General features: G+C 40.7%; 1 long non-coding RNA gene across 1 annotated transcript in view; it reads right to left on the minus strand.

Annotated features, from left to right (window-relative positions):
- Positions 1-524: 524 nt before the first annotated feature.
- LOC121369068 overlaps positions 525-21,201 on the minus strand; it is a 54,304-nt gene continuing 33,627 nt past the window's right edge. Inside the window, exon 2 of the long non-coding RNA XR_005957551.1 lies at positions 525-651. This is a non-coding gene — a long non-coding RNA (uncharacterized LOC121369068). The remainder of the gene's footprint in view (positions 652-21,201) is intronic.

The raw sequence follows: 21,201 nt of genomic DNA on the forward strand, positions 1-21,201 counted from the left end.
ACAGACAGCCCAGATAGCGGAGGTGTGTGTGCACAGGACAGCGTGCTTGAGCCTTAATTGGATATAAGCACGGAAATAAGTCGAAATGAATGAAATATACAGGTGAACATCTTACCTTCACATGCGCGATTCTGTATTACATATACGTTAAATAAAACATCGTTTTTTATTTCACGGTCAGAATGGTCTTTATTACTATAGTAAATTTAAACGGGTATGTAATAAATTGCAATAAAAACATAGCTAAAACAAAATAACGACAATACATAGTAAATAAATATGTTTTTGTACAAAACTGTGTCAAAGCTAATGTATTTCTAGCTACTACTAATATATTACTAGCTACAGATCAATTAATGCATATGTTTGTTTTATACATTTATATCATGTGGAATGTAGTGTTTTAATTCATTACATTTTATTAGCGCACCTAACTGGATCTCTGCATTCCTCCATCCGTCTATCTATCACCAAACCATCCATCCATGTATCTATTTAAGACAGTAAAACAGAAGAACGGTTCATTAATTTAATATTCTTTTATTTCCGCACTGTAAACCTGGAGACAGCAATTCTTTAAACCACTCCTTTTGATCTGATTGACATGGTGATTTCTTTCAGTGAGCCGAATAATGTATTCCATGTAACGTCCTGTAAAAAACAAATAACAAACAACTTTAGTCCGGCTATTATCTTTTCCAATAAAAGTGATTATCAATGTCGTCCGTGACTCGTTTTGCGTATCACGTGTATATCCTGAAGGAAATGATTTATTTAACGACACACTCAGCACATTTTATTTACGGTATATGGCGTCGGACATATGGTTAAGAACCACACAGATAATGAGAGAGGAAACCCGCTGTCGCCACTTCATGGGCTACTCTTTTCGATTAGCAGTATGGGACCTTTTATATGCACCATCCCATAGACAGGATAGCACATACCACGGCCTTTGATGTACCAGTCGTGGTGCACTGGCTGGAGTGTATATCCTGAGTGCAGAGAGTTTCTTTCGTGCGTCTCTGTTTCCTTTCTTAGCGTACTGCTAAAGCAATACGTGTCCCCTACCGAGCCCAACACATTTTCGTATCTCCTAAGTACAAGGGCCATAAAACTATGCCAAATGTAAAAATCGACATGAAAGTCAAACTTGACCTGTAAGAGTACATGATAAAGCTATATACACAAAATGTCAGCTTAATATATTGAATCATAGCGAAAAAACGAAAGAGAGTTCGAAAAACACGTTTTTATATCTCTTATGTTCAGGGACCAAAACTGTTGAAAATGGGTAAACCGCCATGAAAGCCACGTACAATAAAAGTAATTAAATTGAAATGTATTTGCTGCTTTTAACAATTAGAATCATAGTTAAATGTTCATGTTGATTTCCAGTGCAAATATTTATGAAATAAAATATTTAAATCCCCACCTGTATAAGTATTTAAAAAAAAATTTTTTAAATTTATTCCGTATAAACAAAAATAATCTCACATAGACATTAATTACAACTATATTTTTAATTTTTCTTTCACTCCTTTAAAAAAGGTTTCGAGTAGTAATCATTGCAACAGGCATACGCTAAACTTATAATTATGTTTATTTATTTATTTATTTATTTATTTATTTACTCCTCAGTATCATTTGCATCTCTGAGGCAGTTGCATACAACTTCTGAAATCTCTTGTACCTCCGACTGAAATATTTTTAAAACTTGTTTTCCTTTTACCCACTCTGCTTACTTTTATTGTTTGATAAAGGATTAGTAACAATTTTGCTTCCCACTTTGAAACTAGCTACATATTATTGCGTTTAATAAATCCTCGTGAGTTTGTGTTAAAGGGAAGATCCTGAATGTAATGCCATTTAACGACGTTTTAGGCTAAACTAACCTCTCTTAAAAATTAAACTCACAAATGACTAAAGCTTCGTTTTCTTTCGTCGAATGAATATTTATATATCCATTGATTTCTGGCTATCGTAATAGTTTTAGTGGCTTAAATGTTGTACGTACCAATTTATTTCTCTTCCAAACGCCAAGCAAAAATTTTAAATAATAGAGTAAACAAAAATCTCGACACAAAATATATTTATCGATACTATCGTACATTCACCGTGCTAAATAGTACGTACAAAGATGAATTCCTTAAATAAAACAGCAATGGACGCCGTCATCTCTAGCTCGTAGCATAGAAGTGACTATAAACACGGAGGTTGTGTAAATAGCCTCAAATAATGAGGCCTGGCCATCGACACGGCGGGTAATATTTTGGGACGAAAGCCTAGTATGCGCCACCATACCCCATATAAACTTCCCCCTACAAAGCATGGGTTACATTTAATTTATACTAATACTGAGAACAGTCTACGGTCTGCGAGTAGTTTATGTAGCTGAATATAAAAAAAAATGTTTTTTTTAAGAAATAAAAATGGTTTTGAGTAATAAATACAACAATATTGTTCCTGTTCATTGTGAACTGATTATCTCTTGTTACTAGCTAAGCATATAGCTATCTGCACGCCATTTGCTTATTGCATAAGTTTACTGTGATCGCGTGCAGTAGTTAACAACTGGTATGTGGTTCTGTATTTATTACATACCACCTTTGCATATTGTGATTAACCAGTTTAATTAAATACCTTACTTCGACTGGAAAGTTAGTTAAATTTTGTAGAATAGACAGAACGCTGAGCGTCCAAAGGTCATGACGTCATACGACTACTCGTGCGAGATATTGTATTACACATGTTCTATATATATACTACTCAAAAGGATTTAAGGGTCAGACGATATTTTCAACATTATTTTCTGAATGTCAATTATATTAGCTAGACCATAATGTCACGCATGGTATTGTTCCATTTTGACGAAAGTGGGTCTAAGCAACCCATAAATGAATTAAAATCCACTGTCATTGACACTGTCGACTAGTTCTACTGGCGAAAACATGCTTACATTTGCACGTAAATTAGGGCGAAAGCGAAAGGTCTGCTAAGTGCCCATAACTTGCTTTTTCACAAAGCGCTTCATTTGCACGCTTTGCACGTGTATTCCATGTTCCCAATGCTAATTTCCGTATAATTGGAGCTTGCGTTCGTGTACGGTACACACTCCAAATTCGACAATGGTACGACTTCAGCTGACTATCGAAGATCGAGGAAGGGCTATTGCTTGGCTTCAGGATGGCAATACGCAAAGAAATGTTGCTCTGAGACTTGGTGTCAGTCAGAGTGTCGTTGGCCGACTGTGGCAATGGTACCAAGCAACGAATTCTGTTCGAAATCGTCCACGTTCGGGAAGACCCCGAAGCACTACAAATAGAGAGGACCGCTACATCACCAATATGGCTCTACGTCAACGCACAACCACTGCACGCCGATTACGTGACAATCTGCGGACTGCGACTGGAACTCGAGTGTCTGATCAAACCATACGCAATCGTCTGAGAGCCAATAATCTACGCTGCTGTCGCCAGGCTGTTCGACCACCACTCCTACCACGTCACAGAACGGCCAGACGTCACTGGTGCACGCTTCATCTGCGGTGGCAACGTGTTCAGTAAGGTCGAGTGATGTTCACTGATGAGTCCAGGTTTAGTCTTCAGTTCAACGAAGGTCGGGTTCGTGTCTACAGACGTCCTGGGGAGCGCTTCGCTGACGTTAACGTTAGACAACGTCACCGGTTCGGTGGTGGCAGCGTCATGGTGTGGGGCGGCATCTCTATCCACCACAGGACCCCCCTCTATGTGGTGGATGGCAATCTGAATGGAATCCGCTATCTGAATGAGATTATCCGGCCGTTGGTTCTCCCAGGCCTTCAGCAGATTGGCGGCGGGGCAGTTCTGCAGGATGACAATGCCAATCCCCACCGCGCCAGGGTGGTAAGGACTTTCTCAGACAACAAGGTATCGCCAGGATGGATTGGCCAGCATATTCGCCTGACTTGGCCCCAATAGAGCACGCCTGGAACGAATTAGGCAGGAGAGTTCGGGATAACCATGCCCCTCCGGCCAACCTTCATGATCTGGGTCAACTTCTTATGGCAGAGTGGCAGGCCATTCCCCAAGAGTTCTTCAGACGTCTGATCAACAGCATGAGGCAACGATGTGTCGAGTGTATTCGCGCCAGGGGTGGATTCACACACTATTAAACGAATGTTCTAATGTGTAAAATCCATGTTTGACAACCTTCAACTTTGACAGCATGTCATGTGACTTTCTTGTATACAGTGACGTTTATTTGTGGTTTTTTGTAAATATGGAACAATAAATAAAAAATTTGGTGTAGTTTACATCATCAATCTAATACACTCTGAAACTTATTTGGTTATAAATTTTTGACCCTTAAATTCTTTTGAGTAGTGTATATATATATATATATATTGTTTTCATCAAAGGTGTGCACCCATTCTCTTGGGACATTTCAAATTCCATAGCACTATACCACCCTCTGCCTGTTACCGGATACGGTCAGATTACTGGTGCTTCCTTGCACCTGCCAGTGAAGCCCCCCCCCCCCCCCCCCCCCCCCCACACACACACCACCCCTTACCTGTCCTGGAAGGAGGAGCCGGCTGAGGCTTTTCAGTGAAAAGTGTAGGCCCGTAGGTAAAATATTGTTAACATAGCAACATAGCAGCAAAAGTGCATGTAAAACAATGCGATGCCAAAATTTATTGAAATTGTATATACCTTTATGTTTGTTTTAGCGCACGGCAGTTTTAGGCCGGGAGCCAAGACCAGACAAAAATTATTGAGCGCAACACATATCCTACACAAATTTATCTTAACACTATGTCAGTGTTGTAAGCCTTTTCAATGTTGTTTAGCTAGCAGCGATATGAGTATAATTTATTTCAAGACGGCCGCCATTTACCAATATGGCTGCCAAAAGCCATGTTATTTTAGACTTTTATATATAGACTCTTCAAAAGAAGAAACGCAAAACCACATTGTCGTAACATTTGGAGAATTGATTTAATTATTGAATGGTGAGTCCGATAATTACCAAATGTTGCAGGATTGTTCACAATTCATTCTAGTCCATTGTGAGTAAGTGATAGGACACACCACCAAGGTCAAGGTCATCTGGAGTCAATACCGGGTGTGGCCTCCGCGTGTGTTGACAACTGCCTGGCACCGCCTGCCCATTGAAGCAACCAGAGTACGGATGACGTCCCGGGGGATGGTGGCCCACTCGGCCTGCAAGGCTGCTGCCAGCTCGGGCAGGGTCTGGGGCTGTGGTTGTCGCTGTCGGAGGCGTCGGTCCAACTCGTCCCATAGATGCTCAATTGGGTTCAAATCAGGTGATATCGATAGCCAAGGAAGGACATTAATGTTGTTGTTCTGTAGGAAAGCCGTTGTGAGACGTGCTGTGTGAGGCCTGGCGTTGTCATGTTGGAACACTGCGTTGGCGTTGGCCATAATTGGAACGATGTGTGGCCGGAGGATCTGGTCAATGTAGCCCTGTGCATTCAGGTTGCCCTGCACGTGGACCAGGTCAGTTCTGCCAGTGTGTGAGATGGCTGCCCACACCATGACACTACCCCCGCCGAATCTGTCCACTTCCTGCACGCAGTTTGCCGCATAATGTTCACCACGACGCCTATACACGCGACATCTTCCATCATGACGTCGGAGCAGAAATCGGGACTCGTCACTGAACCACACCTGTCTCCATCGCAGTTGAGGCCATTGTCGATGAATCTGGCACCACTGCAGTCGGAGTCGACGGTGTTGTGGTGTTAAGATGACACCTCGAACTGGACGTCTGGCACGAATTCCTACCTCACATAGGCGGTTCCGTACGGTCTGGTCGGATATCCTGCGCAAACCTGGTATTGCTGCGGCTGTGGAGGTGGCAGTAGTCAATCGTTCCCGAAGGTGGCGTACCCGGATGTAGCGGTCCTGCCCGGGGGTAGTGACCCGTGGTCGACCGGATCTAGGGAGGTCACGTGTTGATCCATGTTGCTGGTAACGGTCACACAGTCTGGAGATGGTGCTTGGGGACACATGGAATGCCCTGGCAACGGCCGTTCTGGATTCGCCTGCGTCTAGTCGGCCGATGGCATTGTTTCTCTGCGGTTCACTGAGACGTGGCATGTCCTGGATTGTCAACTGTCGGCCAGATACAGAGGCCAGGCAAGCGAACACCCTGCACTTTTATACTGTCGGTGTTCATGTTGCACGTGCAGACAACGCACGTGCAGTGGTGACATGGTTTGCACGTGGCTGCGTTTTTGCGAATATTCACATTTTGGAACTTTATTGTACAGTAGCTGCGTTTTATCGAATGTAACCGTGGGAATGTGTTTGGGACATGCAATGACCTTATATTCACAAAGCATGAACCGGTAGGAAACATAAAATCGGAGTTATAACCCATTTGTACCCTTTTGCGTTTCTTTTTTTGAAGAGTATATTATAAAAGAGGCCTAGAAAATTGTTGAACACAACACCCACTACACAGTTGGTTTGTTACTCCTGGTTTTTTGGAGGATGCCTCAGGAACATTTCGAGCCCTGATGTAGTGTTGAATTGTGGCAGCAACAATAGGTGACAGCCTATTTTCTAACAGGGTTAGGGATGGCTTTGATTTGATTTTTCAGCTTCTACAGTCAATATTCCTAAGGAATTGTTGTTAACATCATATCATATGAAGTAAATGTTTATTTTGCTGTTCAATTAGTTGAATATGGATATGGAATTTCTTTTGGAGGTGGCAGCCATTTATCAATTTGACTGCCGAATGTTATTTTATTTTACACTTTAAAGTATTTTTGACAATAACTGTCACATTTAGAATATGATTTGGTTTGTACTTATGTAATGTACAAACTGGATTTGATTTTAAGAGATGTTTTTTTTATATATGTTGACAGTATTAATAGGTGGTACTCTACGTTCTAAAAGCCTATGGGGTGGGGTGGCTTAGGTGAAAATCTCAACGATTTGATTTGATTTTATTGGCTCCTACAACCAATATCTTTCAAGAATGATTGTTAACAACAAGCACACATGAAATAAGCTTCTATGGTGCTGTTCAGCTAGTTTCAAGATGGCTGCCATTTATCAATATTTTGTCCTTTAGTTCATTCTTAATGAAAACAGCCCGGGAGAGAGAGAGAGAGAGAGAGAGAGAGAGAGAGAGAGAGAGAGAGAGAGAGAGAGAGAGAGAGAGAGAGAGAGAGAGAGAGAGAGAGAGAGAGAGAGAGGTTTCAGTGTAAAATTGCCATTGAAATGGTTTTGTTTGATGACTATCAAAACATACGTCAATTATGGAATGTAACCGTAGTACATTTGATTAAATGTCAATAATGTGTGTGTGTGTGTTTCTCTCTCTGTGTGTGTGTGTGTGTGTGTGTGTGTGTGTGTGTGTGTGTGTGTGTGTGTGTGTGTGTGTGTGTACCGGTATATACATATATATATATATATATATATCAGAGATGTAGGGCGATTACTTGACAAAAGTAATCGATTACGATTACGATTACTTTAGAATGTCACGATTACGATTGCGAATACATTGTCATGTAATCATGATTACATTTCCACAAATCTACACAAATAATGAAATGATGTTACCACCATGACGTTATGCACTTTATTTTACAACCATACCGATTTCATTCATTGAAAGACATAACAGATAATTTTGGATTATTTATTAAATTATTTCAAACATTTATAAACGTATGTATACTGCAGGGAGGGAATCAGTTTCCAAAACCAGATTTATTATTCTTAAATTTGGATTATTGACGAAAAGGTACCCATAACCATAGGTATAATTATTGTATCAATGCATAACATATATCTTTTGTTATATTATTGAAATAAGCCATAATTAGAACTGTCTGATCACTATTACTTGTTGGGGTATACCATTTAATACCATCCACAATTTTTTTTTTTTTTTTTAAATCTATAAATGAAGAAATAAAGAACGAAAGAAAAGAACAAACAAGTAAATAAATAATTAAATTGATATCTGCATACATATACATGTGCACAAATTGCTCATTGCATTTAATTGTTGACATTCTAAAAATGACTATTATTAATGAATCGATTTGCAGTCATGCTTGCTTTGTGCCATAAGGATCCAATTGTATCGGTGAAAATTACAAGTATCTTGGTCTGGGTGTGTTTGTTTTGGCGCCGCGTTTCGTAGAACATCTATTAAAATCGGCTTTCGGGAATTTTTATTAGACGTATTAATATTTTAAGATATTTTAAAGGAAAATAAACCAAGGTTTATCGTGATAGACTACTTTCAGCTGGGTGTTTGCTTAATTAGTTACGTTATATGTGGTTGTGGTTGCGACAGGGTGGGGACGACTGCACATGGAATCAAGCTTGATACGACTGGCTGGCTGCCCGTCTGCAGTCGTAACCACTAACAAAAGAAAAGAAAGTTTGCCACGGTACCATTGGTGGACTTTCACACCTGTGACAAAACGAGATATTGTCAAGCGTTTCTTAATTGAATTCAGACCCGTGATAACGCTGTATATGCATTCAGAGGAACGCAAGTGTTTTATTATAAAAACAAATGTATATATATATATATATATATATATATATATATATATATATATATATTTATTCATTTTTTTACGGCCATGAATTAGGACACAAAACTGGGGCATGGTGCAGCGCACTTTTATTTATTGCTAACTAGAACACTGTATTCATTCAAGTGGTTTTATAGAAAACGTAAACACGATAGATACCATCATGTGAATGTGTGTCTCCATCCCCTGGGTAACATTCTTTTGATAATCCAGACGTTATGATCCCCTGTTTCTCAAGGCAAATAATAGTTCTACTATTAGAGTAGTAGACAATGGGAGATCAGTTCTACTGACTGACCAGTACTGCTTCTAACTATAGGCACTGTTACTGGAGTTGATGCTAAACACATCTAAGTTTAGTAAATAATTATGAGTAATCATGACATTCTCAAACAATGTAATCGATTACGATTGCGATTACATGAAAACATGTAATCGATTACAATCGATTACTGATTACGATTCCCCATCTCTGATATATATATATATATATATATATATATATATATATATATATATATATATATAACACCCTTTGGCAAACAATGTGATGACGCCGGTTACACTCGAGAATAATACACTACCTTTTGTTGCGAAATATACGTTAACAAGTTGCATCAAGTTGTGGTATGCATGTGAAATGGCCTGGTCACAGAGCCACGACAAGAAACGGTTTGTTTTCAGTCGTACCAATGTATTTATAATAAATGATACATGGCAAAAATTGTAACACATTTAAGCCTACGCACAGTTATATCGACACTTGGTCACAGATGAAATCCGTTGTTGCCACATGGCAGTAGTAAGGAGGCCTGTATGGGGCCATGACCTACTTTCTCGTGATCACGTGACCTTGGTAGGAGACAATGGGCTTTTGTGTAGGAAACAATGGCCTTTGTATAGGGGGGTGCAGGTGTCTGACCTTGGTAGGAAACAATGGCTTTTGTGTAGGAGACAATGACACAATGGTCTTTGTGTAGCAAACAATGACACAATGGCTTTTTTGTGTAGGAAACAATGGCCTTTGTATAGGGGGGTGCAGGTGTCTGGTCTCGGTAGAAAACAATGGCTTTTGTGTAGGAGACAATGGCACAATGGCCTTTGTGTAGGAAACAATGGTCTTTGTGTAGGAGACAATGACCTGGGTACAGGTGTGCGATCATGGTGTATTCAATTCAATGTATTGCATATTACCAAACAAACTGGTGTCAGCAAACAAATAAAAGCAAAGAAACAACAACAATTAATAATAACAATATGTACAGGCCAGGTGTAAGTCTGACGTTGGTTTTGGCTTCATTGTATAACGTCTACTGTGTTGTTGTATTTTTGTATTCACAGTGGACATAGACGTGAATGATTTGTCACAGTGTTTTATTCTAGACACCCAAAATAATAGCCGTTAAAAGAGTTCTCGTGGGGAAGGACTGTAACTGTTTGCTGACTGTTTGGTTTAAAGTGAGGCTTTCATGTCGCCAGACAAAATGCGTGTGTGATGATTTTCATTCATTTGTATTTCTTTAGCACATTGTCGACGTTTTCTTTGTTGCCGTCATTCAGCCATTCATTCAGCCATTCATTAATTCGCTTTATAATAGAGGAGTACTTTATCAGACCTCTTCATCGGCCCTCATACAAAGGCATTTTATTACGCCTCTCCGAATGTTTATGAAACCAGGTGAACTGCAAAAGACATACCGACGCGTGCCCGTCTTAAGTAGCAGAATAAATTTGTTATGGTTTGCACACTGACCGTCAAAGTGTGTTTGTGTTTAGCGACATCACTAGAGGACATTGATTTATGAATCATCGGTTATTGGATGAAAAACATAATTTTGACAGTTTTAGAGAGGAAACCCGCTACATTGTTTCCATGAGTAGCAAGTGATCTTTTATATACACAATCTCATACCCCTTATGGGGTCAGTATTTCATAATTAAATACAAACTTTTGTGTGTGTGTGTGTGCGTGCGTGCGTGTGTGTGTGTGTGTGTGTGTGTGTGTGTGTGTGTGTGTGAAACACTCCCAGCCCATTGCTATGGAGAAAGAACGCGTGACTGCAACACAGCTTTTTTTAGTTATGTCCTGAGTCCTTGAGTGTGTCTCTGGACGTGTCCCTATGGTAGTGACACTGGTAAAGGGTAATATGTTGGTAACGATGTTTTTTTGGGAGCTCGCACGATGGGATTTGTGCCTGGGAGGAGGGGCACTGGTCATACGTATCACACACATTCAAACATTCCTGTACCATATCTTTATGCGTCATAAGGTATATATGTAAAATAGTTTTGGAAAACTCGTCATTTGAGGTAGAACCTTCAGAGGAGCAACATGTCAGACCAGTACAAGTTATATGTACCCGACGTGGATAAGTGGACCCGTTTCTATAAACTGCAGGCAGAAGGTAAACTTCAACCTCATTTTCCAGTGCAACGTGGTGGAAAAAGTCAGATGATGTACAGTGTAGATCGATGTCTAGAACTGTATGACCCTACATGGAAAAAAGAAAAAGAGGAACAGAACAAGCCTCCGACACCCAAAGTCGTCATGGTGTCCCCAACACAACAGGTGGTAGAGCAAGCCAAGGCCGATCTGAAACGGAAACAACAACAACAACAACAAAGTGGTACGGGCTGGAAAGCCCCGAAACTGCAGAAGCATTTCTAAATAAACTATAAAAGGAACTATGTGGGTCAGATATGGTCATTTCATTTAGAGTCGTCATGCAGAGCACATGTTCAGAATGTGGTTTCACATTCTCTCGGAGAGACGCCATGTTAAGACATTTTCAACAAAAACATGCTAAATGTCTACCACCACCACCACCACCACCACCACAGCAGCCACCACCACCACCACCACCACAGCAGCCACCACCACCACCACCACAGCAGCCGCCACCACCACCACAGCAGCAGCATCCCCTAAGATTGCTACATCCCTTCACCATGATCGTGTCGGGACCCACGTCGTGTGGAAAGACATTTTTGTTGTACAAACTGCTAAGGGATGGTAAAATCCAGCCGCCTCCTCAGCGCATCATCTGGCTTTACAAACGATGGCAACCTCTCTATGATACGATCAAAATGGTTGCTCGAGTGAAATTTGTTCAAGGCATACCCGAGAATTTGGAAAAGGATCATTATTTGGATCCCAGAGTCAGAAATCTCATCGTGGTGGATGACCTGATGTCTACAGCTGGAAAAGATTCTCGTATCACCGACCTGTTCACAGAAGGAAGTCATCACAGAAACCTCTCTGTGATTGCCATCAACCAGAACCTCTATAACAGCAAAGACCCGACACAGAGAAGAAACTGTCATTACCTGGCACTGTTCAACAACCCCATCGACAAGCAGCAAGTCCTAACCTTGGCACGGCAGATGTATCCGGAAAATACTGGTCATTTCATGCAACGGTTTGAGGAAGCTACCCACAGGCCCTACGGACATCTCTTGGTGGACTTGAAACCGACCACGCCCGAACATTGGCGCCTTCGACCTAATGGTTTAGAGACGGGGCCGTCCGAATGGTATAAAAGCACGAGCGTAACGGCGAATGTCTCAGAAGAGTTTCAACCACCGTCGGAGAAAAAGAGCTCTACGTGCAAATCATGCAAAGAAAAACGCATTCAAGAGAAAACTACCAGGCATACCCCGCCTACGAAAGTGACGACGACGAAGAAGAAGATGAGGTAGAGCCCTATCTGAAAAAGGTCAAGAGGATGCAGTCTTGCGATACGTGCGGTCTGGTCTTTAAAGACGGGAGTGACTTGCAGCGACACGTGAAAAAACGTGCGAGGAGGGAAATGAAGAGCCGTCGTCCGATCTGGAAAACGAAGGCGTACGTCTGATGATCGAGCGTGAATTCGACATCAATCGTGACTATTTCGAAAGCAAGAGGAAACGCTACGAAGAAAAAAACATGTCCCAAGATGCCATCGAAAGAAACATGAAGACACTGCAATGGAAGTTATTTAAAGACACGTACTCTCGCTTTCTGACGTATATGCATTACTTTGACAAAGGCCCCAACACGAGAAAAATTCTACAGTTTGTGAATCCAGACAGAGATCTCAGACCTCAGATTCGTTCTAAATTAAATCAGTATCGTTCATGGATTGGCGAATATTTGGACGAACAAGACGACGACGATACCGACGATGAGGAGGACGACGAAGATGAACAGAAATGAACACTCATATTATTCACGTGTCACCCTTAAGGCCTCTCGATGTAACCCAATGTGTGTCCATTGCATGTGTAGTTGTCTATAGTGATTGTCATTTAGAAATAAAAAATGAAAAACCAAACCATTGCGGTTTTTTGTGTTTTTTACTCTATGACTAGATTTGTGATTGGATATTTCTACCCCGCTACTTTATAGTAGCAAGAGCTGTATGTACAGGACAGCACATACCACTGCCTTTGATATACCAGACATAATGCACTGGTTGGCTATAGACTATTTGGCCATCGATGGGGATCGATGCTAGATCGATCACTGTATTTACCCATTTGGTAATTAAAAAGCCCTGTACGAAGGCTAGTACTCTAGAGAAATTTTCTGTTTAAAAATGCAGCTATTTCCCTTTGGTTAACACGTATTACTTGTTAAACCCATGGCGGCGCGCGTGTCGCCGACTTACACTAATGGATTAATCACGTGTGACATCTCTCTCTCTCTCTCTCTCTCTCTCTCTCTCTCTCTCTCTCTCTCTCTCTCTCTCTCTCTCTCTCTCTCTCTCTCTCTCAACCATTGCGTTTGTTTTTTGTGTATTCTACTCTATAACTAGATTTGTGATTTAATATTTCTGCCGCTACTTTATAGTATCAAGAGTTGTGTGTACAGGACAGCACATACCACGGCCTTTGATATACCAGACATAATACACTGGTTGTCTATAAAGGCTTGTAGTCTTGGGAAATACTCGTGTCTAAAATGTAGTTAAAAGAGCATAGGTTAGGTTGGGAACGTTGAGTTGCAGTCACGCGTTCTTTCTTCATAGGAATGGGCTGTAGTGTTTCACAAACACACACACACGCACACACACTCAACACACACAATACACACCACACATACACACGCACGCACGCACGCACACACACACACAAAAGTTTGTATTTAATTATGAAATACTGGCCCCATAAGGGGTATGAGATTGTGTATATAAAAGATCACTTGCTACTCATGGAAAAAATGTAGCGGGTTTCCTCTCTAAAACTGTCAAAATTATGTTTTTCATCCAATAACCGATGATTCATAAATCAATGTCCTCTAGTGATGTCGCTAAACACAAACAAACTTTGACGGTCAGTGTGCAAACCATAACAAATTTATTCTGCTACTTAAGACGGGCACGCGTCGGTATGTCTTTTACAGTTCACCTGATTTCATAAACACTCGGAGAGGCGTAATAAAATGCCTTTGTATGAGGGCTGATGAAGAGGTCTGATAAAGTACTCCTCTATTATAAAGCGAATTAATGAATGGCTGAATGAATGGCTGAATGACGGCAACAAAAAGAAAACGTCGACAATGTGCTAAAGAAATACAAATGAATGAAAAATCATCACACACGCATTTTGTCTGGCGACATGAAAGCCTCACTTTAACCAAACAGTCAGCAAACAGTTACAGTCCTTCCCCACGAGAAATCTTTTAACGGCTATTATTTTGGGTGTCTAGAATAAAACACTGTGACAAAACATTCCACGTCTATGTCCACTGTGAATACAAAAATACAACACACAGTAGACGTTATACAATGAAGCCAAAACCAACGTCAGACTTACACCTGGCCTGTACATATTGTTATTATTAATGTTGTTGTTTCTTTTGCTTTTATTTGTTTGCTGACACCAGTTTGTTTGGTAAATATGCAATACATTGAATTGAATACACCATGATCGCACACCTGTACCCAGGTCATTGTCTCCTACACAAAGACCATTGTTTCCTACACAAAGGCCATTGTGCCATTGTCTCCTACACAAAAGCCATTGTTTCCTACCGAGACCAGACACCTGCACCCCCCTATACAAAGGCCATTGTTTCCTACACAAAAAAGCCATTGTGTCATTGTTTGCTACACAAAGACCATTGTGTCATTGTCTCCTACACAAAAGCCATTGTTTCCTACCAAGGTCAGACACCTGCACCCCCCTATACAAAGGCCATTGTTTCCTACACAAAAGCCCATTGTCTCCTACCAAGGTCACGTGATCACAGGAAAGTAGGTCATGGCCCCATACAGGCCTCCTTACTACTCATGGCTAATCTTTCCAAATAACAGAAAGGGATCTTTATGTGGACTTCCCACATCCCACACACAGGATAGCACATACGACGTCCTTTGATGGACCACTGGTTGGGACGGGAAATAATCAAACGGGCCCACTGAGGAGGATCGAACCTTCAGCAAATGGAACCTCAGACAGATGTTCTTGATACGTCCCGCTCCCTAACTTGCATAAGATATATCATTTCATTGTATGAATACAGAGTCGAGTTGCATTTTCCTCGGGTGCTGTTGGGCCTCGTTCACATCTATATCTTGGTCATAATGAATCGTTAGGAGCGCCAAATTAGATTTAGACTTAGATACGGTTTTAACGTGCTCCTATACCTCTATGGTTTCGAACACGCCTATGCCGAGTGCGGCCTCCGATATGATCGGTGGTCTGACTCGGGGCAGGAAAAACCTAAATATTAGGACAATTTGGAAATTTAGAAAATTAATATCAAAATAATAAAATAGGGAGAGGGGACATTAATAAATTTTGACTGCGTTCTTAAACATAAATATACTTACTCTAAAATAATTAATAACAATTTAATTTGACGCAAATTTAGATGGGGTGATCTAAATATAGATAAATTAATAATAATAAAGAAAATTTTATTAGACCCCAGAGGTAAGGAGAAAGGGTAGGGGGGTCTGTAGAGTGTCGTTTTGTAATAAAGTGTCGAATTGTAATAAAATAAAATAACTTTTTTTTATTTAATTCTAATCTACTCTAACTTAATCTTGGGGCCGAAATATGTACCAGCAGACCAAATTTGGCATATTTTTTTCATTAGTTTGTCGATCCACAGACTTGGGAAATTATCCATATTGTTGTAAGTGCGTTAAGGGTGTTTTTGGAGCAATAGCGCTAAAGTGCCGTTTTGTAATAAACTTTATTTTCCATATGTTATGTTGCTTATTAACATCTCAAAATCGCTGTCAATGCGCAACAGGACATGGAGAACAAATTCCCATTCCAACTTTTATCAGTTTTAACAAACAAACGGAATGCCAATCATTTCAATCTACCTGACCATTCACTAGATGAAAACTTTGAAATAATTCCAATTGAACAACTCCCGATATTTGATTCAAAAGATGAAACAGACCTCTTGAGACTTGAACGAGAGGCCTTCTGCATTCGTACATTACCAACAAAAGAAACCCACAAACACAAAAAAAACACTAAAACATCTGGAGTTAATGTCGAGTCTGATAAATCCGTAGAGAGAGACAAAATATTAGCAAAATTAAAACATTTCTTTTTTGTTAAGAGAAAAAAAAAACCCATTACAACTCGTCTAGTTATTGCATACCAAAGAAATCCAAGTCTCAGGGATGTTTTAGTCTCCGCCGAACTATTTGTCTATGCCTGTAACCCTCTAACCCAGTCCATTGCCCAGCCCTTTTCCTAATTCATTTCTAAACAAAATTAATATTATTTGGCTAATGAACAAAACATAGTACTAGCCAAACACTTTAAAACAAGAATGATCGGAAGACAGTTATATTTTGGATATAACAACGGTCAACTTAAAATGTATTTCTAAGCCCTGGGGCAAAATTAGAAAGTATTAACTTTTAGAAATACATACATACATACATACACACATACATACCTTTGGATTACAAACAAATGAGTATTTTGGGCTGGGACATTTAACTAATTATTTATTTAAAAATACTTATTTCAAGTAATGTTATATAACATAACAAAACATATACTTTAAATACATTCCCAAGTATGTATAAGCAGAGACATAAGAACACATAAAATCATTTGCATATACATACACAAATCTTTGCAGACATTGACATATGCATCTACTATTAAACATACATGTGCGTACATATAGATGACACACATTTCCCCCATATAAAATACACACACACACGCACACGCACACGCACACGCACACACACAACACACACACACACACACACACACACACATATATATATATACTATTACAAATTAGATGTAAATTAAGCATGTAAGTAAACGTGCTACGGCGAAACTACAGAATTGACGTATGCATTCATAATCATAAAACAAAAACGCTTAATAGAGTTATTTTACGCTGAAAGCTGCCCACCGTTCTGAGAACAAATACAAATGCTAGGTACTAGTTTATTTAATGTAAGGATATTCCTTTTGAAAAGACACGGCACCAAATATTCAAACTCCATTTGGCTGGTTGACTGGAATTAAAGTATTACAAAGACGTTTTATTAAGCTTGAGAGTTTATGATAAAGAGATTATTTCCCTTCTGTGTTTCTGTATCGTCAATATCACATATAGTTTAGGGGCATATGTAAATCTGTGGGAATTTCATGTTAATTTTTTGAACCAATTATGTTTGCTAAGGTTATAGGTTGTATATTTAAAAACACATATGGTGCCATTTTGTATAATAAAGTTCAAGGTCAGGACACAAATTTAACTTATGGCATCAATGTGAGCGAAAATATGTCTCAGAAACTTAGCAGAACATAAGCATGTTTTGTATCCAAAGACTGCTTATGATGAGTAGTCTATCAAAACGACCATATTACATATGGATATTGGATATAGGGTATCTGCCCATCTCTACCTTGATCAGATGAAATGGCTGATGGATATCATGTCTGCTGAGCAGTATTATGCCTTCACGAAGAGAGGTTATTTTTCCATTCGAACAACAGATAAATTCTGGAGTGGAAACTTCAGTGACCAAACAATAGAACAAGATTTGATGCAATTGCTGTAAACCTCTGGAGGTATGACACATTAATGAGGAATTACAGACAGCACACTGGCAAATGGGTGCATGCTATGCCCCGCTGAATCCCGATCTGTGATGCCTTGGAAACTTTTATGGGTGTGCATAGTAACACATCTGACAATCATGCCTTCATGCCAGTAGCACAGCCCGAGATAGAAAAGACTATGAAACCTTCCTCCATTGGCTGGAAATGCATTTTCCATTCTCCTATGGCGAGCACAATAACTCGCTGATCTGTGTAGCAAGTGGTGTCATTGCTGGGAAGTGTGTCAGTGCGGATCAAGCTGTTTGCTCCATTGGCATAAAATGCTGCTTGCTCGGCTCTTACTGGGCAAAAACGTATGCCAACATGAGATTGAAGAGAAAACGACAGAGTGAAAATACAGCATAAGTGGTAAAAAACAAACGTATCACTATCCGTGGTGTTCAGTTGGAGGTGAATAGCACATTGTTTATTCATGAGGGTTACATGTGGTGATTTAAGGATAGTTCTGGATGGAAAAAGCTTATCTCCTTCGCGAGTTTGCCAAATAGCCACCCTCATTTGATTAAAGGGATTATGAGAAACAAACACGAAGAGTGTTCTTGGTAACATTCTAAAGTCGAAAGTAAGTGTCCACCTTCAACTTCCGTCCTGTTGACGCATGCTTCATCCTTGATGGAGGTCACCTCCTCCAAAAGCTTGCCTTCGCCTACTGATGCACATTATGACCAAGTCTGTGACCACTATGTAGCATATATGTGCTTCAACACTAGGGCATAGACCTTAGTGTTTCCTGTCTTTAGTGTTTCAGTGGATATGGCAGTGCAACCTCAACCAAAATCTCCTGAACAGCAATGAACACAACAAAACACATTAGCTGATATAGTTTTTGATTTGGAAATGAAACTCACATCTAAAAACTTTTTTTTTGGTGGGGGGAATGGCAAAAATAAACATCGCTTTATTAAAACGTTGATTGGAAAATTGAGGGAGTAGATCTGACTGTGAAGCATAGCATCGCAGATGCTGAATGGTCGATTGCATCAACTGTCATGGATACTGCCTAAACACAAAATTTACCTGTTGTTGTTGTGGCAACTGACACTGATTTGCTGCTGATGATGGTTGCACAAGCCACCTCGAACATGGATCTCTATATGCTTTCTGGGCATAACCTATTGCAAGTATACTGTATAGATGAAATTCAAGCAGCTTTTAGCAACCTCAAACAGCACCTGGTGTTTGTGCATGCAATCAAAGGGTGTGATACAGTGTCTGCCCTCTACAATCAAGGGAAGAGGAAGGCTCTTGCACAGACTAATGATGACGACAACTGGGACTGTTTTAGTGTCTTTTCTCAATCTAACAGCACTCACAATGATATAGCAAGTGTTGGAGAGTTTTTTCTGCTAAAGCTATAGAGAACAGTTAGATCGAAATCACTGAACAAACATTGTTATGTCAAGTATTTTCGATATGTCTCTTTATCGTCATCTGGTTTTAAGTTGGAATCACTCCCTCCAACTCCAGTAGCTGTAAAATATCATAGCTTTAGAGAATACCATACTGTCCAACAATGGCAGGCGAAAGAGTTGTCGCCAACTGAATGGGGATGGTTGTTTGTTCCAATGGAAAATAACAGGCCGGTTGCTCCAGAGAAAGTGCTGAAAATTATATCCTGTGCCTACAAGGGAGGGTGCGGAAAACGGTGTGGCTGTTACAAGGCCGATTTGGAGTGCACCTTCTTGTGTACTGTTTGTGGTGGACACAACTGTACAAAGTCTCATGCTATTGATGCAGACACTGATGTTATTGATTAGTCTTCCCAGACTGAAACTTATATAAGCTAATTAGTCAAAAGTTGGTTTTAATTGCTTATTGGAATCTCTTTTATAGTATAAAGATGCAAATATAATATTTCTGTAGTATATAGTTATAAAGTTATGCAAATATTTTGATTTCGAAGCCAAATATTGGTCTCGTTTGCGGCCATTTTGGATTTATGCTAATTAACTGAGCTCCAAGACAAATGTATATAGCTTCATTGGATTCAGCACACATCAAATATGAATTTACACATTAAAATTATTGTTCTGAGGCTGATGGTTGAGCAGTTATGATGCTTTTGGAGTTTTCCCATTTTTCTCTGATGTTATGGCGGCCAACTTGAATTTTAAAAAATGCCACAGGATAAAATTTGCAGAACTTTGTGTGAGAGAGAGAGACGAGAAAAGAGAAGAGAGAGAGAGACAGAGAGAGAGACACAGATAGAAGGAGAGAGAGAAAATGGGAAAAGAGAAGAGAGAGAAAGGGAAAGAGGAAAGGAGAAAGAGAGGGGAAAGAGAGGGGAAAGAAGGGGGACAAGAGGAGAAAGAGGGAAAAAAAGAGAGAGGAGGGAAAAGGGGGAAAGGGAAGAGAAGGAGGAGAAGAGGGGGAAAAGAGAAGGAGGGGAAAGGAGGGGAAGGGGGAGGAGAGAAGGGGGAAAAAGAGGAGAGGAGAGAGAAGGAGGAAAAAGGAAAAAAGAGGGGGAGGGAGAAGGAAAGGGGGGGAGAAAGGGGGGGAAGGAAAAGGGAAGGGGAAAAGGAGAAAGAGGGGAAAGGAGGAAAAAAGGGAGGGGGGAGGGAGAAAAAGAAGGGGAGAAAAAGAAAGAAGGGGGAGGAGGGGGGAAAGGGGAGAAGAAAAAGAGAGGGAGAGGGAGGAGAGGGGAAAAAAAAAGAAAGGGGGGGAAAAGGGAAAGAAAAAGAGGAGGAAGAAAAAGGAAGGGGGAAGGGGGGGGGGAAGGGGGAAGGGGAAGGAAGGAAAAAAGAAGAGGGAAAAGGGAGGGGAGGAGGGAGGGGAGGAAAAAGGGGGGAAAAGGGAAAGAAAGGGGAAAAGGAAAAAGAGGAAAGAAAAAAGAGGGGAAAGGGGGGGGAAGAAGAGAGAAAAGGGAGAAGGGGGGAAAGGAAGAAGGGAAGGGGGGAGGGGGAGAAGGGGAGGGGAAAAAAAGAAAAAGGAAAAAAAGGGGAGAGGGAAAAAAGGAAAAAGGGGGAAGAAAAAGAGAAGAGGGGGGAAGGGGAAGAAAGGAAGGAAGAGAAGAAAGGGGGGAAGAGGGAAAGGAGAGGAAAGAAGGGGAGAAGGAAGGGGAAAAGGGGGGAAAGGAGGGAAAGGGAAAAGGGAGAGGAAGGGGGGGGGAGGAGGAAGAAGAGGAAGAAGAGGGGGGGGGAAAGAGGAAAAGGAGGGGGGGGGGGGGAAAAAAGGAAAAAGAGGGAGGAAAAAAGGAGAAAGAAAAGGGGAAGGGGGGAGGAAAAAAGGGGGGGGGAAAAAGGGGGGAGGGGAGGAAAGGGAGAGGAAAAGGGGGGAGGGGGGGAAAGGGGGGAAGGGGAAGAAAAGGGGAGAAAGGGGAGAGGGGGGGAAGGGGGAAAAAGGAAAAAGGAGGAAAAGGGGGAAAGGGGGGGGAAGGAGGAGGGAAAGGGGGAAAGGAGGGGGAAGGAAAAGGAGAAAAAAAAGAAAAAAAGAAAAAGGGGAAGGAAGGGAGGAAGAAAAGGGGGGGGGGAGGGGAAAAGGGGAGGAAGGAAGAAGGAGAGGGGGGAGGAAAGGGGAAAAAA

The sequence above is a fragment of the Gigantopelta aegis genome, chromosome 3 (assembly GCF_016097555.1).
Source record: "Gigantopelta aegis isolate Gae_Host chromosome 3, Gae_host_genome, whole genome shotgun sequence".
In the NCBI taxonomy this organism is placed as follows: domain Eukaryota; kingdom Metazoa; phylum Mollusca; class Gastropoda; order Neomphalida; family Peltospiridae; genus Gigantopelta; species Gigantopelta aegis.